Source organism: Phyllobates terribilis, unplaced genomic scaffold (assembly GCF_046119375.1).
Source record: "Phyllobates terribilis strain yellow unplaced genomic scaffold, ASM4611937v1 Scaffold_1__5_contigs__length_1240528914, whole genome shotgun sequence".
In the NCBI taxonomy this organism is placed as follows: Eukaryota; Metazoa; Chordata; class Amphibia; order Anura; family Dendrobatidae; genus Phyllobates; species Phyllobates terribilis.
In genome coordinates, this window is record NW_027362761.1 from 1,230,250,340 (window position 1) to 1,230,272,401 (window position 22,062).

Here is a 22,062-nt window from a genome sequence, read left to right on the forward strand (position 1 = left end):
AACTTGCTCCCATGGCTACATAGGTTCAGGACTTGTCTCCCATCGAGCATATTATTGGTTGTTGATTACACAGAAGCTGCTGGCAGAGGATCTGGATGAATTGCCCAAGTGCATTCAGAGGCAGAACCTTCCTCAGACGACCATAGCATAGTGATAGCAAGGGATCTCTGTGCGTGGCTCAAACTCTGGACTAAAGAAATCCAGGAGGTTTGGAAAATTTTGTTTCCACTTTTTTATCACTTGCAGATCAGTAACGTCTCATAGTTACATAGTTACATAGTTTATAAGGCCGAAAAAAGACAAGCGTCCATCCAGTTCAGCCTATTTCTTGTGCACTGCAGCTATTCCACAGCGTTGATCCAGGGGAAGGCAAAAAAAAAAAACCCATGCGGTATAGGCCAATTTACATCATTGAGGAAAAATTCACTTCCCGACTCCAATCTGGCAGTCAGATTAAATCCCAGGATTAATTAACTAAGCATAAGATGTAATTTTATTGTTCTCCAGAAAGGCGTCCAGGCCTCTGTTGAACTCATTAAGTGAGTTGGACATCACCACTTCCTCTCCCAGAGAGTTCCAGAGTCTCACGGCTCTGACCGTAAAGAATCCCCTTCTATGCTGGTGCAGGAACCTCCTTTCCTCCAGACGCATAGTGTGCCCCCTCGTCTTTGTCTCCATCCTTGGTATAAACAGGTCATGGGAGAGATCTCTGTACTGCCCCCTGATGTATTTATACATGTTTATGAGGTCTCCCCTAAGCCTTCTCTTTTCCAATGTAAATAGGCCTAATTTTGACAACCTCTCTGGGTATTCTAGTCCCTCCATTCCCTTTATTACCTTAGTCGCCCTCCTTTGTACCCTCTCTAGCTCCAATATGTCTTTCCTGAGCACCGGAGCCCAGAACTGTGCACAATATTCTAAGTGCGGCCTTACCAGCGCTTTATACAGAGGAAGAACAATGTTCTCATCATATACCCCTATTCCTCTTCTGATGCATGCCATGACTCTATTTGCCTTCGCAGCTGCTGCCTGACACTGGGCACTCCAATTTAATTTGTTGTTAACCAAGACGCCCAGGTCCTTCTCCATGTCAGATTTCCCCAACGGTTTCCCATTTAATATGTATGGGTGACTGCTGTTTTTCTTTCCCATGTGCATGACCTTACATTTATCGGCATTGAACCCCATTTGCCATTTTTTGGCCCAACTCCCCAATTTATCTAAATCCTCCTGTAGCTGTGCCCTATCCTCATCTGTATTAACTACTTTACAAAGTTTAGTATCATCTGCAAATATTGCTATTTTACTATGCAACCCTTCCACTAGATCATTAATAAATATATTAAATAATATAGGGCCCAAGACAGACCCTTGAGGCCCCCCGCTAGTAACCCTGACACCCCCTGAGCTTACTCCATTGATAACCACCCTCTGCTTTCTATCACTCAGCCAGCTATTTACCCACTTGCACACATTATCCCCCAGACCAAGCATTCTCATTTTATATACCAACCTTTTGTGTGGCACGGTATCAAACGCTTTGGAGAAGTCAAGGTCTACAACATCCACTGCCTCTCCCCGGTCCAGCTGTGAGCTCACCTCCTCGTAGAAGGCCATCAGGAGCGATCCCTCATGAATCCATGTTGATATGGAGTTAGACAGTTATTATCATTAAGATATTCTACAATAGCATCTCTAAGAAATCCTTCAAACAATTTACCCACAACAGACGTTAAGCTGACTGCTCTATAGTTCCCAGGGTCACTTTTAGACCCCTTTTTGAATATTGGTACCACATTTGCTTGGCGCCAGTCTAGTGGGACAGTCCCTGTCCATAAAGAGTGCTTGAATATAAGATACAGCGGCCTGTCTATCACATTACTTAATTCTTTTAGTACCCGGGGGTGTATGCCATCTGGGCCTGGTGACTTGTCTATTTTGATATTATTTAGGCGTTTCTGAGCTTCCTCCTGGGTTAGGTGGGTGATATTTAGCGGAGGGTTTACTTTATCACTCTGCATTTCCTCCGATAAATTGTTTTCTTTTGTGAGAACAGTGGAGAAGAAGCTATTGAGTAGGTTCGCTTTACCCTCATCACCCTCTATGATTTTACCCAGGTTATTTTTCAATGGGCCAACGCCATCAGTTTTAATCCTTTTACTGTTTATATAGTTAAAGAACAGTTTGGGATTCGTTTTACTTTCCTTGGCAATTAGTCTCTCTGTCTCCTCTTTTGCTATTCTTATTTGTTTCTTACAGATTTTGTTTTTTTCCCTATAAGATATTAGCGCTTCCTCGCTGCCTTCTTGTTTAAGTTTACTGAAAGCCCTTTTTTTGTTTTTCATTGCCCTCTTGACTTCCTTATTTAGCCACATTGGCTTCCTCCTATTCCTAGCCCTTTTATTCCCATAAGGTATGTACCTTCTACAGTGACTATGTAGGACTGTTTTGAAAATTTCCCATTTTCTATCCGTGCTCCTATTACTGAAGATCCTATCCCAGTCTATAAGGTGAAGGGCATCTCTTAGCTGAAGTTCAGTGTTTTTGTGACTCCCTTGCTGGGCACCTACTGAAGCACATGTGGAATTGTATAATGTTGGGGTCACTATTTCCCAGGTGCCCCCCGACCTGCACCTCAGTTATTCTGTCTGGCCTGTTAGTTAATACTAAGTCTAAAAGGGCCGTCCCTCTAGTTGGTTCCTGCACAAGTTGTGACAAATAATTGTCTTTGATAATTGACAGAAACCTGTTTCCTTTCTGAGATCTACAGCTTTCGGTTTCCCAGTCTATATCGGGGTAGTTGAAGTCCCCCATAATAATCACCTGGTTATTTTTTGCTACTTCGTCTATTTGTCTCATTAATAGACTTTCCGTGGCTTCTGCTATATTTGGTGGTTTATAACAGACTCCTATGATAATTTTATTCTTGTTTTTTGCCCCATGTATCTCCACCCATAAGGACTCGACCTCCTCATTTCCCTCCCATACATCCTCCCGTATTGTAGGCTTTAGACACGTCTTTACATATAGACAGACTCCACCCCCTTTCCGACTTATTCGATCCCTTCTAAACAGACTGTAACCCTGTAAGTTAACTGCCCAGTCATAGCTTTCATCTAACCATGTCTCGGTTATTCCCACTATGTCATAGTTACCTGTAGATATTTCTGCTTCCAGTTCATCCATCTTGTTTGTCAGGCTCCTGGCATTTGCTAGCACGCAGTTTACACGATTTTGTTTTGTTCCAATCTTCTCCCTGTGGATTGTATTAGACATTTTCTTACCTCCCTTCCAAGTATCTTGTCTTGGACCTTCTTTGTCGCACTTCATATCTTTCAATAGTATGTTCTCTGGTTGCATGTTCGTGTCCGGCGTTTTTCTTCCCATCCCCTCTTCTTCTAGTTTAACGCCCTCCTGATGAGTGTTGCGAGTCTCCTGGTGAATGTGTGTTTCCCGGGTGAGGTCCATAATTCTGTATGGAGCATTATATGGGGTCCAGTATTCTGTATGGAGCATTATGAAGCCCATTATTCTGCATGGAGCATTACATGGGGTCCAGTATTCTGTATGGAGCATTATATGGGGCCCATTATTCTGTATGGTGCAATATATGAGGTCCATAATTCTGTATGGAACAATATATGAGGTCCATAATTCTGTATGGAGCATTATATGGGGTCCAGTATTCTGTATGGAGCAATATATGAGGTCCATTATTCTGTATGGAGCATTATATGGGGTCCAGTATTCTGTATGGAGCAATATATGAGGTCAATAATTCTGTATGGAGCAATATATGAGGTCCATAATTCTGTATGGAGCATTATATGGGGTCCAGTATTCTGTATGGAGCAATATATGAGGTCCATTATTCTGCATGGAGCATTATATGAGGCCCATTATTCTTTATGGAGCATTATATGGGGTCCAGTATTCTGTATTGAGCAATATATGAGGTCCATTATTCTGTATGGAGCATTATATGGGGCCCATTATTCTGTATGGAGCATTATATGGGGTCCAGTATTCTACATGGCCATTATATGGGGTCCAGTATTCTACATGGAGCATTATATGGGGTCCAGTATTCTGTATGGAGCATTATATGAGGTCCATAATTCTGTATGGAGCATTATATGGGGTACAGTATTCTGTATGGAGCAATATATGAGGCCCATTATTCTGTATGGAGCATTATATGGGGCTCATTATTCTGTATGGAGCATTATATGGGGCTCATTATTCTGTATGGAGCATTATATGGGGCCCATTATTCTGTATGGAGCATTATATGGGGTCCAGTATTTTACATGCAGCATTATATGGGGCCCAGTATTCTGTATGGAGCAATATAGGAGGTCCATTATTCTGTATGGAGCATTATATGGGGTCCAGTATTCTGTATGGAGCAATATATGAGGTCCATTATTCTGTATGGAGCATTATATGAGGTCCATAATTCTGTATGGAGCATTATATGGGGTCCAGTATTCTGTATGGAGCAATATATGAGGTCCATAATTCTGTATGGAGCATTATATGGGGTCCAGTATTCTGTATGGAGCATTATGAGGCCCATTATTCTGCATCAAGCATTATATGGGGTCCAGTATTCTGTATGGAGCATTATATGTGGCCCATTATTCTGTATGGTGCAATATATGAGGTCCATAATTCTGTATGGAGCAATATATGAGGTCCATAATTCTGTATGGAGCATTATATGGGGTCCAGTATTCTGTATGGAGCAATATATGAGGTCCATTATTCTGTATGGAGCATTATATGAGGCCCATTATTCTGTATGGAGCATTATATGGGGTCCAGTATTCTGTATGGAGCAATATATGAGGTCAATAATTCTGTATGGAGCAATATATGAGGTCCATAATTCTGTATGGAGCATTATATGGGGTCCAGTATTCTGTATGGAGCATTATATGGGGTCCAGTATTCTGTATTGAGCAATATATGAGGTCCATTATTCTGTATGGAGCATTATATGGGGCCCATTATTCTGTATGGAGCATTATATGGGGCCCATTATTCTGTATGGAGCATTATATGGGGTCCAGTATTCTACATGGAGCATTATATGGGGTCCAGTATTCTGTATGGAGCATTATATGAGGTCCATAATTCTGTATGGAGCATTATATGGGGTCCAGTATTCTGTATGGAGCAATATATGAGGTCCATTATTCTGTATGGAGCATTATATGGGGTCCAGTTTTCTGTATGGAGCAATATATATGAGGTCCATTATTCTGTATGGAGCATTATATGAGGTCCAGTATTCTGCATGGAGCAATATATGAGGTCCATAATTCTGCATGGAGCATTATATGGGGTCCAGTATTCTGTATGGAGCAATATATGAGGTCCATAATTATGTATGGAGCATTATATGGGGTCCAGTATTCTGTATGGAGCAATATATGAGGTCCATAATTCTGTATGGAGCAATATATGAGGTCCATAATTATGTATGGAGCATTATATGGGGTCCAGTATTCTGTATGGAGCAATATATGAGGTCCATAATTCTGTATGGAGCATTATATGGGGCTCATTATTCTGTATGGAGCATTATATGGGGCCCATTATTCTGTATGAAGCATTATATGGGGTCCATTATTCTGTATGGAGCATTATATGGGGCCCATTATTCTGTATGGAGCATTATATGGGGTCCATTATTCTGTATGGAGCATTATATGGGGCCCATTATTCTGTATGGAGCATTATATGGGGCCCATTATTCTGTATGGAGCATTATATGGGGTCCATTATTCTACATGGAGCATTATATGGGGTCCAGTATTCTGTATGGAGCAATATATGAGGTCCATTATTCTGTATGGAGCATTATATGAGGCCCATTATTCTGTATGGAGCATTAAATGGGGCTCATTATTCTGTATGGAGCATTATATGGGGCCCATTATTCTGTATGGAGCATTATATGGGGTCCAGTATTTTACATGGAGCATTATATGGGGTCCAGTATTTTGTATGGAGCAATATATGAGGTCCATTATTCTGTATGGAGCATTATATGGGGTCCAGTATTCTGTATGGAGCAATATATGAGGTCCATTATTCTGTATGGAGCATTATATGAGGTCCATAATTCTGCATGGAGCATTATATGGGGTCCAGTATTCTGCATGGAGCAATATATGAGGTCCAAAATTCTGCATGGAGCATTATATGGGGTCCAGTATTCTGTATGGAGCAATATATGAGGTCCATAATTATGTATGGAGCATTATATGGGGTCCAGTATTCTGTATGGAGCAATATATGAGGTCCATAATTCTGTATGGAGCAATATATGAGGTCCATTATTCTGTATGGAGCATTATATGGGGTCCATTATTCTGTATGGAGCATTATATGGGGCTCATTATTCTGTATGGAGCATTATATGGGGCCCATTATTCTGTATGAAGCATTATATGGGGTCCAGTATTCTGCATGGAGCATTATATGGGGCCCATTATTCTGTATGGAGCATTATATGGGGTCCATTACTCTGTATGGAGCATTATATGGGCCCCATTATTCTGTATGGAGCATTATATGGGACCCATTATTCTGTATGGAGCATTATATGGGGTCCAGTATTCTGTATGGAGCAATATATGAGGTCCATTATTCTGTATGGAGCATTATATGAGGCCCATTATTCTGTATGGAGCATTATATGGGGCTCATTATTCTGTATGGAACATTATATGGGGCCCATTATTCTGTATGGAGCAATATATGGGGTCCAGTATTCTGTATGGAGCATTATGAGGCTCTTTATTCTGCATGGAGCATTATATGGGGTCCAGTATTCTGTGTGAAGCATTATATGGGGCCCATTATTCTGTATGGTGCAATATATGAGGTCCATAATTCTGTATGGAGCAATTTATGAGGTCCATAATTCTGTATGGAGCATTATATGGGTTCCAGTATTCTGTACGGTGCAATATATGAGGTCCAATATTCTGTATGGAGCATTATATGGGGTCCAGTATTCTGTATGGAGCAATATATTTAGGTCCATTATTCTGTATGGAGCATTATATGAGGCCCATTATTCTGTATGGAGCATTATATGGGGTCCAGTATTCTGTATGGAGCAATATATGAGGTCCATTATTCTGTATGGAGCATTATATGGGGCCCCATTATTCTGTATGGAGCATTATATGGGGCCCATTATTCTGTATGGAGCATTATATGGGGTCCAGTATTCTACATGGAGCATTATATGGGGCCCAGTATTCTGTATGGAGCAATATATGAGGTCCATTATTCTGTATGGAGCATTATATGGGGTCCAGTATTCTGTATGGAGCAATATATGAGGTCCATTATTCTGTATGGAGCATTATATGAGGCCCATTATTCTGTATGGAGCAATATATGGGGCTCATTGTTCTGTATGGAGCATTATATGGGGCCCATTATTCTGTATGGAGCATTATATGGGGTCCAGTATTCTACATGGAGCATTATATGGGGTCTAGTATTCTGTATGGAGCAATATATGAGGTCCATAATTCTGTATGGAGCATTATATGGGGTCCAGTTTTCTGTATGGAGCAATATATATGAGGTCCATTATTCTGTATGGAGCATTATATGAGGTCCATTATTCTGTATGGAGCATTATATGGGGCTCATTATTCTGTATGGAGCATTATATGGGGCTCATTATTCTGTATGGAGCATTATATGGGGCCCATTATTCTGTATGGAGCGTTATATGGGGTCCAGTATTCTACATGGAGCATTATATGGGGTCCAGTATTCTGTATGGAGCAATATATGACGTCCATTATTCTGTATGGAGCATTATATGAGGCCCATTATTCTGTATGGAGCATTACATGGGGCTCATTATTCTGTATGGAGCATTATATGGGGCCCATTATTCTGTATGGAGCATTATATGGGGTCCAGTATTCTACATGGAGCATTATATGGGGTCCAGTATTCTACATGGAGCATTATATGAGGTCCATAATTCTGTATGGAGCATTATATGGGGTTCAGTATTCTGTATGGAGCAATATATGAGGTCCATAATTCTGTATGGAGCATTATATGGGGTCCAGTGTTCTGTATGGAGCATTATATGTGGCCCATTATTCTGTATGGTGCAATATATGAGGTCCATTATTCTGTATGGAGCAATATATGAGGTCCATAATTCTCTATGGAGCATTATATGGGGTCCAGTATTCTGTATGGAGCAATATATATGAGGTCCATTATTCTGTATGGAGCATTATATGAGGTCCAGGATTCTGCATGGAGCAATATATGAGGTCCATAATTCTGCATGGAGCATTATATGGGGTCCAGTATTCTGTATGGAGCAATATATGAGGTCCATAATTATGTATGGAGCATTATATGGGGTCCAGTATTCTGTATGGAGCAATATATGAGGTCCATAATTCTGTATGGAGCAATATATGAGGTCCATTATTCTGTATGGAGCAATATATGAGGTCCATAATTCTGTATGGAGCATTATATGAGGTCCATTATTCTGTATGGAGCATTATATGGGGCTCATTATTCTGTATGGAGCATTATATGGGGCCCATTATTCTGTATGAAGCATTATATGGGGTCCAGTATTCTGCATGGAGCATTATATGGGGCCCATTATTCTGTATGGAGCATTATATGGGGTCCATTATTCTGTATGGAGCATTATATGGGGCCCATTATTCTGTATGGAGCATTATATGGGACCCATTATTCTGTATGGAGCATTATATGGGGTCCAGTATTCTACATGGAGCATTATATGGGGTCCAGTATTCTGTATGGAGCAATATATGAGGTCCATTATTCTGTATGGAGAATTATATGAGGCCCATTATTCTGTATGGAGCATTATATGGGGCTCATTATTCTGTATGGAGCATTATATGGGGCCTATTATTCTGTATGGAGCATTATATGGGGTCCAGTATTTTACATGGAGCATTATATGGGGTCCAGTATTCTGTATGGAGCAATATATGAGGTCCATTATTCTGTATGGAGCATTATATGGGGTCCAGTATTCTGTATGGAGCAATATATGAGGTCCATTATTCTGTATGGAGAATTATATAAGGTCCATAATTTTGTATGGAGCATTATATGGGGTCCAGTATTCTGTATGGAGCAATATATGAGGTCCATAATTCTGTATGGAGCATTATATGGGGTCCAGTATTCTGTATGGAGCATTATGAGGCTCTTTATTCTGCATTGAGCATTATATGGGGTCCAGTATTCTGTATAAAGCATTATATGGGGCCCATTATTCTGTATGGTGCAATATATGAGGTCCATAATTCTGTATGGAGCAATATATGAGGTCCATATTTCTGTGTGGAGCATTATATGGGTTCCAGTATTCTGTACGGTGCAATATATGAGGTCCATTATTCTGTATGGAGCATTATATGAGGCCCATAATTCTGTATGGAGCATTATATGGGGTCCAGTATTCTGTATGGAGCAATATATGAGGTCCATTATGCTGTATGGAACATTATATGAGGCCCATTATTCTGTATGGAGCATTATATGGGGTCCAGTATTCTGTATGGAGCAATATATGAGGTCCATTATTCTGTATGGAGCATTATATGGGGCCCCATTATTCTGTATGGAGCATTATATGGGGCCCATTATTCTGTATGGAGCATTATATGGGGTCCAGTATTCTACATGGAGCATTATATGGGGTCCAGTATTCTGTATGGAGCAATATATGAGGTCCATTATTCTGTATGGAGCATTATATGGGGTCCAGTATTCTGTATGGAGAAATATATGAGGTCCATTATTCTGTATGGAGCATTATATGAGGCCCATTATTCTGTATGGAGCAATATATGGAGCTCATTGCTCTGTATGGAGCATTATATGGGGCCCATTATTCTGTATGGAGCATTATATGTGGTCCAGTATTCTACATGGAGCATTATATGGGGTCCAGTATTCTGTATGGAGCAATATATGAGGTCCATAATTCTGTATGGAGCATTATATGGGGTCCAGTTTTCTGTATGGAGCAATATATATGAGGTCCATTATTCTGTATGGAGCATTATATGAGGCCCATTATTCTGTATGGAGCATTATATGGGGCTCATTATTCTGTATGGAGCATTATATGGGGCCCATTATTCTGTATGGAGCATTATATGGGGTCCAGTATTCTACATAGAGCATTATATGGGGTCCAGTATTCTGTATGGAGCAATATATGAGGTCCATTATTCTGTATGGAGCATTATATGTGGCCCATTATTCTGTATGGTGCAATATATGAGGTCCATAATTCTGTATGGAGCAATATATGAGGTCCATAATTCTCTATGGAGCATTATATGGGGTCCAGTATTCTGTATGGAGCAATATATGAGGTCCATTATTCTGTATGGAGCATTATATGAGGCCCATTATTCTGTATGGAGCATTATATGGGGTCCAGTATTCTGTATGGAGTATTATATGGGGCCCATTATTCTGTATGGAGCATTATATGAGGCCCATAATTCTGTATGGTGCATTATATGGGGTCCAGTATTCTGTATGGAGCAATATATGAGGTCCATAATTCTGTATGGAGCAATATATGAGGTCCATAATTCTGTATGGAGCATTATATGGGGTCCAGTATTCTGTATGGAGCAATATATGAGGTCCATTATTCTGTATGAAGCATTATATGGGGCCCATTATTCTGTATGGAGCATTATATGGGGTCCAGTATTCTACATGGAGCATTATATGGGGTCCAGTATTCTGTATGGAGCAATATATGACGTCCATTATTCTGTATGGAGCATTATATGGGGTCCAGTATTCTGTATGGAGCAATATATGAGGTCCATAATTCTGTATGGAGCATTATGAGGCCCATTATTCTGTATGGAGCATTGTATGAGGTCCAGTATTCGGTATGGAGCATTAAATGGGGCCCATTATTCTGTATGGAGCAATATATGAGGTCTATAATTCTGTATGGAGCAATATATGAGGTCCATTATTCTGTATGGAGCATTATATGAGGCCCATTATTCTGTATGGTGCATTATATGGGGTCCAGTATTCTGTATGGAGCATTATATGGGGCCCATTATTCTGTATGGAGCAATATATGAGGTCCATTATTCTGTATGGAGCATTGAATGAGGTCCATTATTCTGTATGGAGCATTATATGGGGTCCATTATTCTGGATGGAGCATTATATGAGGTCCATAATTCTGTATGGAGCATTATATGGGGTCCAGTATTCTGTATGGAGCAATATATGGGGTCCATTATTCTGTATGAAGCATTATATGGGGCTCATTATACTGTATGGAGCATTATATGGGGTCCGTTATTCTGTATGGAGCATGATATGGGGCCCATTATTCTGTATGAAGCATTATATAGGGGTCATTATTCTGTATGGAGGACTATGTGGGGCCATTAGTCTGTATGAAGCATTATATAGGGGTCTTTATACTGTATGGATGACTATGTGGGGCCCATTATACTGTATGGAGCATTATATGGGGCCCATTATTCTGTATGGAGCAATATATGAGGTCCATTTTTCTGTATGGAGCATTGTATGGGGTCCATTTTTCTGTATGGAGCATTATATGGGGCCCATTATTCTGTATGAAGCATTATATAGGGGTCATTATTCTGTATGGAGGACTATGTGGGGCCATTATTCTGTATGGAGCATTATATGGGGGCAATTATTTTGTATGAAGCATTATATAGGGGTAATTATTCTGTATGGAGGACTATGTGGGGCCATTATTCTGTATGGAGCATTATATGGGGCCCATTATTCTGTATGAAGCATTATATAGGAGTCATACGGTATGGAGGACTATGTGGGGCCATTATTCTGTATGGAGGACTATGTGGGGCCATTATACAGTATGGAGGACTATGTGGGGTCATTATACTGTATGGAGGACTATGTGGGGCCCATTATACTGTATGGAGGACTATGTGAGGCCATTATACTGTATGGAGGACTATGTGGGGACATTATTCTGTATGAAGCATTATATAGGGGTCATACGATATGGAGGACTATGTGGGGCCATTATACTATATGGAGCACTATGTGGGGCCATTATACTGTATGGAGCATTATATAGGGGCCGCTATACTGTATGGAGGACTATGTGGGGGCCATTATACTGTATGGAATACTATGTGGGGCCATTATACTGTATGTAGGACTATGTGGGGCCATTATACTGTATGGAGGACTATGTGGGGCCATTATACTGTATGGAGGACTATGTGGGGCCATTATACTGTATGGAGGACTATGTGGGGCCATTATACTGTATGGAGGACTATGTGGGGCCACTATACTGTATGGAGGACTATGTGGGGGCCATTATACTGTATGGAGGACTATGTGGGGGCCATTATACTGTATGGAGGACTATGTGGGGCCATTATACTGTATGGAGGACTATGTGGGGCCATTATACTGTATGGAGGACTATGTGGGGCCATTATACTGTATGGAGGACTATGTGGGGCCATTATACTGTATGGAGGACTATGTGGGGCCATTATACTGTATGGAGGACTATGTGGGGCCACTATACTGTATGGAGGACTATTTGGAGCCATTATACTGTATGGAGGACTATGTGGGGCCCATTATACTGTATGGAGGACTATGTGGGGCCCAATATACTGTATGGAGCACTATGTGGAGGCCATTATACTGTATGGAGGACTATGTGGGGCCATTATACTGTATGGAGGGCTATGTGGGGCCACTATACTGTATGGAGGACTATGTGGGGGCCATTATACTGTATGGAGGACTATGTGGGGCCATTATACTGTATGGAGGACTATGTGGGGCCATTATACTGTATGGAGGGCTATGTGGGGCCACTATACTGTATGGAGGACTATGTGGGGGCCATTATGCTGTATGGAGGACTATGTGGGGCCATTATACTGTATGGAGGACTATGTGGGCCCATTATACTGTATGGAGGACTATGTGGGGCCATTATACTGTATGGAGGACTATGTGGGGCCATTATACTGTATGGAGGACTTTGTGGAGCCCATTATACTGTATGGAGGACTATGTGGGGCCCATTATACTGTATGGAGGACTATATGGGGCCATTATACTGTATGGAGGACTATGTGGGGCCATTATACTGTATGGAGGACTATGTGGGGCCATTATACTGTATGGAGGACTATGTGGGGCCATTATACTGTATGGAGGACTATGTGGGGCCACTATACTGTATGGAGGACTATTTGGGGCCATTATACTGTATGGAGGACTATGTGGGGCCCATTATACTGTATGGAGGACTATGTGGGGCCCAATATACTGTATGGAGCACTATGTGGAGGCCATTATACTGTATGGAGGACTATGTGGGGCCATTATACTGTATGGAGGGCTATGTGGGGCCACTATACTGTATGGAGGACTATGTGGGGGCCATTATACTGTATGGAGGACTATGTGGGGCCATTATACTGTATGGAGGACTATGTGGGGCCATTATACTGTATGGAGGGCTATGTGGGGCCACTATACTGTATGGAGGACTATGTGGGGGCCATTATACTGTATGGAGGACTATGTGGGGCCATTATACTGTATGGAGGACTATGTGGGGCCATTATACTGTATGGAGGACTATGTGGGGCCCATTATACTGTATGGAGGACTATGTGGGGCCATTATACTGTATGGAGGACTATGTGGGGCCATTATACTGTATGGAGGACTTTGTGGAGCCCATTATACTGTATGGAGGACTATGTGGGGCCCATTATACTGTATGGAGGACTATGTGGGGCCATTATACTGTATGGAGGACTATGTGGAGCCCATTATACTGTATGGAGGACTATGTGGGGCCATTATACTGTATGGAGGACTATGTGGGGCCATTATACTGTATGGAGGAATTTGTGGAGCCCATTATACTGTATGGAGGACTATGTGGGGCCATTATACTGTATGGAGGACTATGTGGGGCCATTATACTGTTTGGAGGACTATGTGGGGCCCATTATACTGTATGGAGGACTATGTGGGGCCATTATACTGTATGGAGGACTTTGTGGGGCCATTATACTGTATGGAGGACTTTGTGGAGCCCATTATACTGTATGGAGGACTATGTGGGGCCCATTATACTGTATGGAGGACTATGTGGGGCCATTATACTGTATGGAGGACTATGTGGAGCCCATTATGCTGTATGGAGGACTATGTGGGGCCATTATACTGTATGGAGGACTATGTGGGGCCATTATACTGTATGGAGGACTTTGTGGAGCCCATTATACTGTATGGAGGACTATTTGGGGCCATTATACTGTATGGAGGACTATGTGGGGCCATTATACTGTATGGAGGACTATGTGGGGCCATTATACTGTATGGAGGACTATGTGGGGCCCATTATACTGTATGGAGGACTTTGTGGAGCCCATTATACTGTATGGAGGACTATGTGGGGGCCATTATACTGTATGGAGGACTATGTGGGGCCATTATACTGTATGGAGGACTATGTGGGGCCATTATACTGTATGGAGGACTATGTGGGGTCCATTATACTGTATGGAGGACTATGTGGGGCCATTATACTGTATGGAGGACTATGTGGGGCCATTATACTGTATGGAGGACTTTGTGGAGCCCATTATACTGTATGGAGGACTATGTGGGGCCATTATACTGTATGGAGGACTATGTGGGGACATTATACTGTATGGAGGACTATACTGTCCGGTCTGCACTGTGCGCTGTGAGGATTTGCCGGTTTCTGAGCTATTGTGGAATTTACAATAGATATCGCTCATGTAATGTAAGAAGTGAAATCTTTGCATTGTACTATACCTATATTTCTCTGCTGTATCTGTGCATCATGAATCGTGGTATATAAATGCTCTTACTCAGACTCTTTCGCCTGGGGCCCACGAAAAGCTGGAGCCGGCCCTGGTTATCAAATTCTACAGTTTTTCTTCTATTATAACCATGCTTAGCATTAGAGGATTTCCCCATAGATTGCAGCTTGCGAGCCCTCACTCCACAATGCGGAGGATCGGGAGGATGTGCCAAACAACACTACTGAGGATGCACCCGACACTGTTTATTGGAAAGATGCTCCTAATGACACTACTGAGGATCGGGATGTGCCTTGCAACACTGCTGAGGGATCAGCCGTCACGGGGATACTGCGACAGAGGGGGGCCAGAAGATTGCAAACTCCTGCACTTATAAGAACTGCTTCACCATCCTATTAAAAAGGTTTCCATGCTGTCATGGCAAGGGTCAATCAGTTCAGGTAATCTCCTGAAGATCTCCATCCTGCATTGTCTTAGCGGTGCTGTGTTGGCTATTCCCCTCTGGTATATATGTGGAACTTAGGGGGGATAGTTCTACTTCCTGGTTTGGTGGTGAAGGAGAAAGTTGGCGGTTGGGGTTTTTCTGGAGATTTCTGCGTGGAGTAGGTTCGCATGTTTTTCCTTATCCACTCACATTTGGTTTCCCCCTCCTATACATTCTCTGTTTCCCACACTTTTATTTTGTGAGTGTATTTATATGATTGTAGTTTTCTTTTATCCCGGTTTGGTTCATATTTTCCTATACACTTCAGCCCCTCACCTCCCTGGGTGGAGGAGGGATCAGATAAGGGTTAAGTTAGGAGGACAGATAGGTAAGAGAACCCGGCGTCTCCACCTTAAGGAGTAATCTGGGGGACAGGGAAAGACTAGGGTGCTCCTAGCTCAAGAGATTGGGTAGGTGCCCACAGTCCCTTGTCACTACATGGCATTATCACTGGTCCAATCTTTTTGGATCCATTATGGATCCTGTGGCTGCTCTCGTAGGGCAGCTACAAGAACTCTGTCTGGAGGTGGCAGACTTGAGCTCCATGTCTTTACAGCGCACATCGACTCCAGGATTAAGACCTGCTGTTCTCAGGAACCCATGGTGGAGCACAAGATCGCTTTGTCGGATAGGTTCTCTGGGAGTCTGGATATTTGTGGTTTTCAGGGAGGACTGAAAACTTTATTTTAGATTATGTGCTCATTAGTTGGATACCGAGGAGCAACGGGTGGGGATTGTAATCTCTCTCCTCCGGGGGGACCCTCAAGTCTGGGCATTTTCTCTCCTGTCTGATTCTCAATTGCTTCAGACAGTCGAGGAATTTTTTCTAGCTCTGGGTCTTATCAATAGCGACACTGACCGTGTTTCAATGGCTGAGTCCAATCTACATCAACTGGAGCAGGGAGACCGGATACTAGGCGGAATGACCCCGCGCTCAGTAACATAGTTTTTAAGGTTGAAGGAAGACTAAGTCCATCTAGTTCACCCCATAGCCGAACATGTGGACCCAGAGAAAGGCAAAAAAAAAACATGTGGCAAACACTAAGCTCCACATTGGGGAAAAAATTCCATCCCGACTCCATACGACCATCAGACTAGTTCCCTGGATCAACGTCCTATCAAGGAATCTAGTATTTATAACCTGTAATATTATACTTTTCAGGAAAGGCATCCAGGCCCTTCTTACATGTTAGTAGTGAATCCCTCATTACACCATCATGCGGCAGAGAGCTCCATAGTCTCACTGCTCTTACAGTAAAGAATCCCCGTCTGTGATTATGATTAAACCTTCTTTCCTCCAGACGTAGAAGATGCCCCCTTGTCTCAGGCCTCAGAGTAAAAAGATCAGTAGAAGGGTCTTTGTACTGTCCCCTCATATACTTGTAAATAGTAATAAGATCCCCACCTAAGTCTTCAGTAGTAAGTTTTGTCAGGGGCTTTCTGAGAGGGTAAAGGATGCCTTTCCTCTATATGAGACCCCAATTTTCCTGGAGGTGGCCATGTCTCTAGCTATCTGAGTAGACCGTCATCTACGTCAGAGACATAATTAAACAGCTCTATTTTCTGGGGGTCCGGGGTCAATGGAACCTAGGGCTCAGTCCACTGAGCAACCCATGCAGTTGGGGGGCATCATTTTACCAGTCATCCTGCAATTTGGCACAGAGAGAGTGTTTTTACTGTGGTAAGAAGGGTCATTTTGTTGGTACTAGTCCATCTATATGCAACTGCAAACAGCCGCTGGAAGACTAAGGAGCGCAGGTTGCAGGAAGGTTAGCAAACCAGGTGCACATATTTCCTCTGTGGGTAGGTCACAATTCTTTTTACTGGCCGGGATCCTTTTTGGCGAAAGGAAGGTAGTTATTTCAGCCTTCTTTGACAGTGGGGCGGGGTTTAATCTGATTGACGCCCGGCTCGTACAGGGTCTCAATCCTCACAAATTGTCTATATCTATAGCTATCATCGCTATTGCAGGTAGGGGCCATGCACTTGGAATCGATCGATTGTTATGTGCCAGAGGGCTTGCCCTCTCCTGTCGTTCTTGGACTACCTTGGTTAATGTTGCACAGTACCATGGACTGGCAGGCTCTGGAGGTAGTAATGTGAAGCGAGTACCGTCAAAGATACTGCATGGGCACCTGTTTTGCCAGGGTTGATACCTGGTCCCTGCCAGAATACCTGTCTGATCTTGAGGATGTGTCCTCGGAACAGGGGCGTCAGGAACTTCCTCCTCATCGTCCTTATGATTGCGCTATTAATTTAATTTCTGGGGCCAAATTGCCTAAGAGCAGGTTATATATTTCAGGTCCGGAAAGGCAGAACATATCTCTGAAAGTCTGAGCTATGTGGTTTTCTAAACTGGACCTCAGGGGGGTTCAACAGTATAAATCATGGGGATGAGTGGAAGACTGATTTAATACACCAGAGGGACCCTATGAAAGGCAGGCCATATCTCTGAAAGTCATATCAGACCTTCTTTGTCTCCCGCTGCAGCAGGGTTTTTCTTTGTTAAGAAAAAAGATGGGGTGATTACACCCCTGCCTAGATTTATGTGAACTAAATCGGATCATGGTTCAGGATCCTTATCCTCTCCCTCTCATTCCGGACCTCTTTAACCAGATTGTCGGAGCTATGTGGTTTTCTAAACTGGACCTCAGGGGGGTTCAACAGAATAAATCATGGGGATGAGTGGAAGACTGATTTAATACACCAGAGGGACACTATGAAAGGCAGGACATAAAGGACTATATCTCTGAAAGTCTGGCTAAGGGTCATATCAGACCTTCCTTGTCTCCCGCTGCAGCAGGGTTTTTCTTTGTTAAGAAAAAAGATGGGGTGATTACACCCCTGCCTAGATTTCTGTGAACTAAATCAGATCATGGTTCAGGATCCTTATCCTCTCCCTCTCATTCCGGACCTCTTTAACCAGATTGTCGGAGCTATGTGGTTTTCTAAACTGGACCTCAGGGGGGTTCAACAGAATAAATCAGGGGGATGAGTGGAAGACTGATTTAATACACCAGAGGGACACTATGAAAACCTTGTTATACCATTAGGGTTGACTAATGCTCCTGCCATTTTATAGCACTTTGTAAATGACATTTTCTGTCATCGGCAGGTAGATTTGTGGTACTCTATCTGGACGACATATTAATTTATTCTCCGGACCTTGAGTCACATCAGGTACATATCAGGCAGGTCTTACAAAGACTCAGAAACAATAAATGAATGTCAGACCAGGGAAATGTATGTGTGTTATGTATGTTCAGGAGATCCCTTTTCTGGGATATTTCTTATCGTCCACCAGTTTTCGCATAGATACGGCAAAAGTCTGGGCGGTACTGGATTGCCCTGAAGACTTAAAAGCTTTACAAAGGTTTTTAGGGTTTGCCAATTATTACTGTAAGATCATCAAGAACTTTTCAGTGGTGGCCAAACCTCCTGACGTATATGACCAGGAAAGGGATGGACTTTCCTAAATGGTCCAGTCCAGCCAGTGAGGCATTTGCTACTTTAAAGATATGTTTTGCTTCTGAACCGATTCTTAGACAGCCTGATGTTGCTCAGCCAATTATTGTAGAGGTTGACGCATCAGAGATGGGGGTTGGGGCTGTATTTTCGCAGGGTTTCTCTCCAAGTAAATGGCATCCATGTGTATACTTCTTCAAGAAACTGTCGTCCGCCGAGAGAAACTATAAGATTGCTAATTGTCAATAAAATGGACCTTTGAGGAGTGGTGTCACTTTTTTTTTATCCGGTCACGGTAATCACCGATCATAAAAAATCTTTTGCATTTGGAATCGGGCAAAGTCTGACAACAAGACAGGCAAGATGGTCATTGTTCTTTACCAGATTCAACTTTTTTGTGACTTATAGGCCAGGTAGATAAGAACGTTAAGGTGGATGCTTTATCTCGCTGTTTTCCAGGGGAGGAAGTAATTGCAAGTCGGTTCCTATATTACAAAAGGCTATAGTTATTGCTACTATATATTCTGATCTGGAGAAGGAGGTGGCAGAGGCTCAGGGGAATGCCACAACTGCCTGTCCTTCAGGTAAACTGTTTGTCCCTGTGAACCTTTGTCTTAAGATTTTGAGTGAACATCATGATTCGGTCCTGGCTGTACGTCCTGTTAGTAAAGCCACCACAGATCTTACTCGTCATTTTTACTGGTCAAGGGTGCACCAGGATGTTCGTGAATATGTAGCTGCCGACAGTACTTGTGCGCATTCTCAGGTCCCTCATACTCGTCCGTCTGGGACTCTTCAACCTTTGGCTATTCTCTGTAGACCATGGACTCATTTGTCTGTAGATTTCATCACTGATCTACCCATATCAGTAGAGAACACTGTAATATTGGTGGTGGTGGATAGATTCAGCAAGATGGTTCATTTCATTGCACTACCTGCGTTACCGAATGCCAAGACTTTGGTGCACATTTTTATTAATGAAATCGTGAAGTTACATGGGATTCCATCTGATATGGTTTCTGACCAGGAGGTTAAATTGATTTCCAAATTTTGGATTCATCTTTAATTTTCGTCCGCTTTTCATACACAGTCTAATGGACAAACTGAAAGCGTGAACCAGAACCTTGAAACATACAGTACAGACCAAAAGTTTGGACACACCTTCTCATTTAAAGATTTTTCTGTATTTTCATGACTATGGAAATTGTACATTCACACTGAAGGCATCAAAACTATGAATTACCACATGTGGAATTATATACTTAAAAAAGTGTGAAACAACTGAAAATATGTCTTATATTCTAGGTTCTTCACAGTAGCCACCTTTTGTTTTGATGACTGCTTTGCACACTCTTGGCATTCACTTGATGAGCTTCAAGAGGTAGTCACCGGAAATGGTCTTCACTTCACAGGTGTGCCCTGTCAGGTTTAATAAGTGGGATTTCTTGCCTTATAAATGGGGTTGGGACCATCAGTTGTGTTGTGCACAAAAATGAAGGTCAGTCAGTGCGAAAAATTGGGAAAACTTTGGAAGTGTCCCCAAGTGCAGTTGCAAAAACCATCAAGCGCTACAAAGAAACTGGCTCACATGAGGACCGCCCCAGGAAAGGAAGACCAAGAGTCACCTCTGCTTCTGAGGATAAGTTTATCCGAGTCACCAGTCTCAGAAATCGCAGGTTAACAGCAGCTCAGATTAGAGACCAGGTCAATGCCACACAGAGTTCTAGCAGCAGACACATCTCTACAACAACTGTTAAGAGGAGACTTTGTGCAGCATGCTTTCATGGTAAAATAGCTGCTAGGAAACCACTGCTAAGGACAGGCAACAAGCAGAAGAGACTTGTTTGGGCTAAAGAACACAAGGAATGGACATTAGACCAGTGGAAATCTGTGCTTTGGTCTGATGAGTCCAAATTTGAGATCTTTGGTTCCAACCACCGTGTCTTTGTGCGACGCAGAAAAGGTGAACGGATGGACTCTACATGCCTGGTTCCCACCATGAAGCATGGAGGAGGAGGTGTGATTGTGTGGGGGTGCTTTGCTTGTGACACTGTTGGGGATTTATGCAAAATTGAAGGCATACTGAACCAGCATGGCTACCACAGCATCTTGCAGCGGCATGCTATTCTTCCGGTTTGCGTTTAGTTGGACCATCATTTATTTTTCAACAAGACAATGACCTCAAACACACCTCCAGGCTGTGTAAGGGCTATTTGACCAAGAAGGAGAGTGATGGGGTGCTACGCAAGATGACCTGGCCTCCCCAGTCACCAGACCTGAACCCAATCGAGATGGTTTGGGATGAGCTGGACCGCAGAGTGAAGGCAAAAGGGCCAACAAGTGCTAAGCATCTCTGGGAACTCCTTCAAGATTGTTGGAAGACCATTTCCGGTGACTACCTCTTGAAGCTCATCAAGAGAATGCCAAGAGTGTGCAAAGCAGTCATCAAAGCAAAAGGTGGCTACTTTGAAGAACCTAGAATATAAGACATATTTTCAGTTGTTTCACACTTTTTTGTTAAGTATATAATTCCACATGTGTTAATTCATAGTTTTGATGCCTTCAGTGTGAATGTACAATTTTCATAGTCATGAAAATACAGAAAAATCTTTAAATGAGACGGTGTGTCCAAACTTTTGGTCTGTACTGTATGTTAGGTGATTTGTGTCTGAGAATCAGGAGGATTGGGGCGTTGATCCAGGGAACTAGTCTGATTGTCGTATGGAGTCGGGAAGGAATTTTTTCCCCAATGTGGAGCTTAGTGTTTGCCACATGGTTTTTTTTTGCCTTCCTCTGGATCAACATGTTAGGCTATGGGGTGAACTAGATGGACTTAGTCTTCCTTCAACCTTAAAAACTATGTTACTATGTTACTATGATTAGGTTTCTTATTTACCTCTAGCTGAGTTTGCTGTGAACAACTGTTGTCATGAATCTATTTGCAAGTCCTCGTTCTTCGAGGCATACGGTTTTCAACCTAAATTCTGCTCATAACATAGGAATCGTTTTTCGGAAGTACCTAAGCAGGAACGGTTTTCTTCATCCATTACATCAGTGTGGCAAGGGGTTCATAATATTTTGATAGATGGGGTCCATATGAAAGAAAATGGCTGATCAGAGACACGTGGTGGGTGTGTTGATGATTTGGTGTGGTTGTTCTCAAAG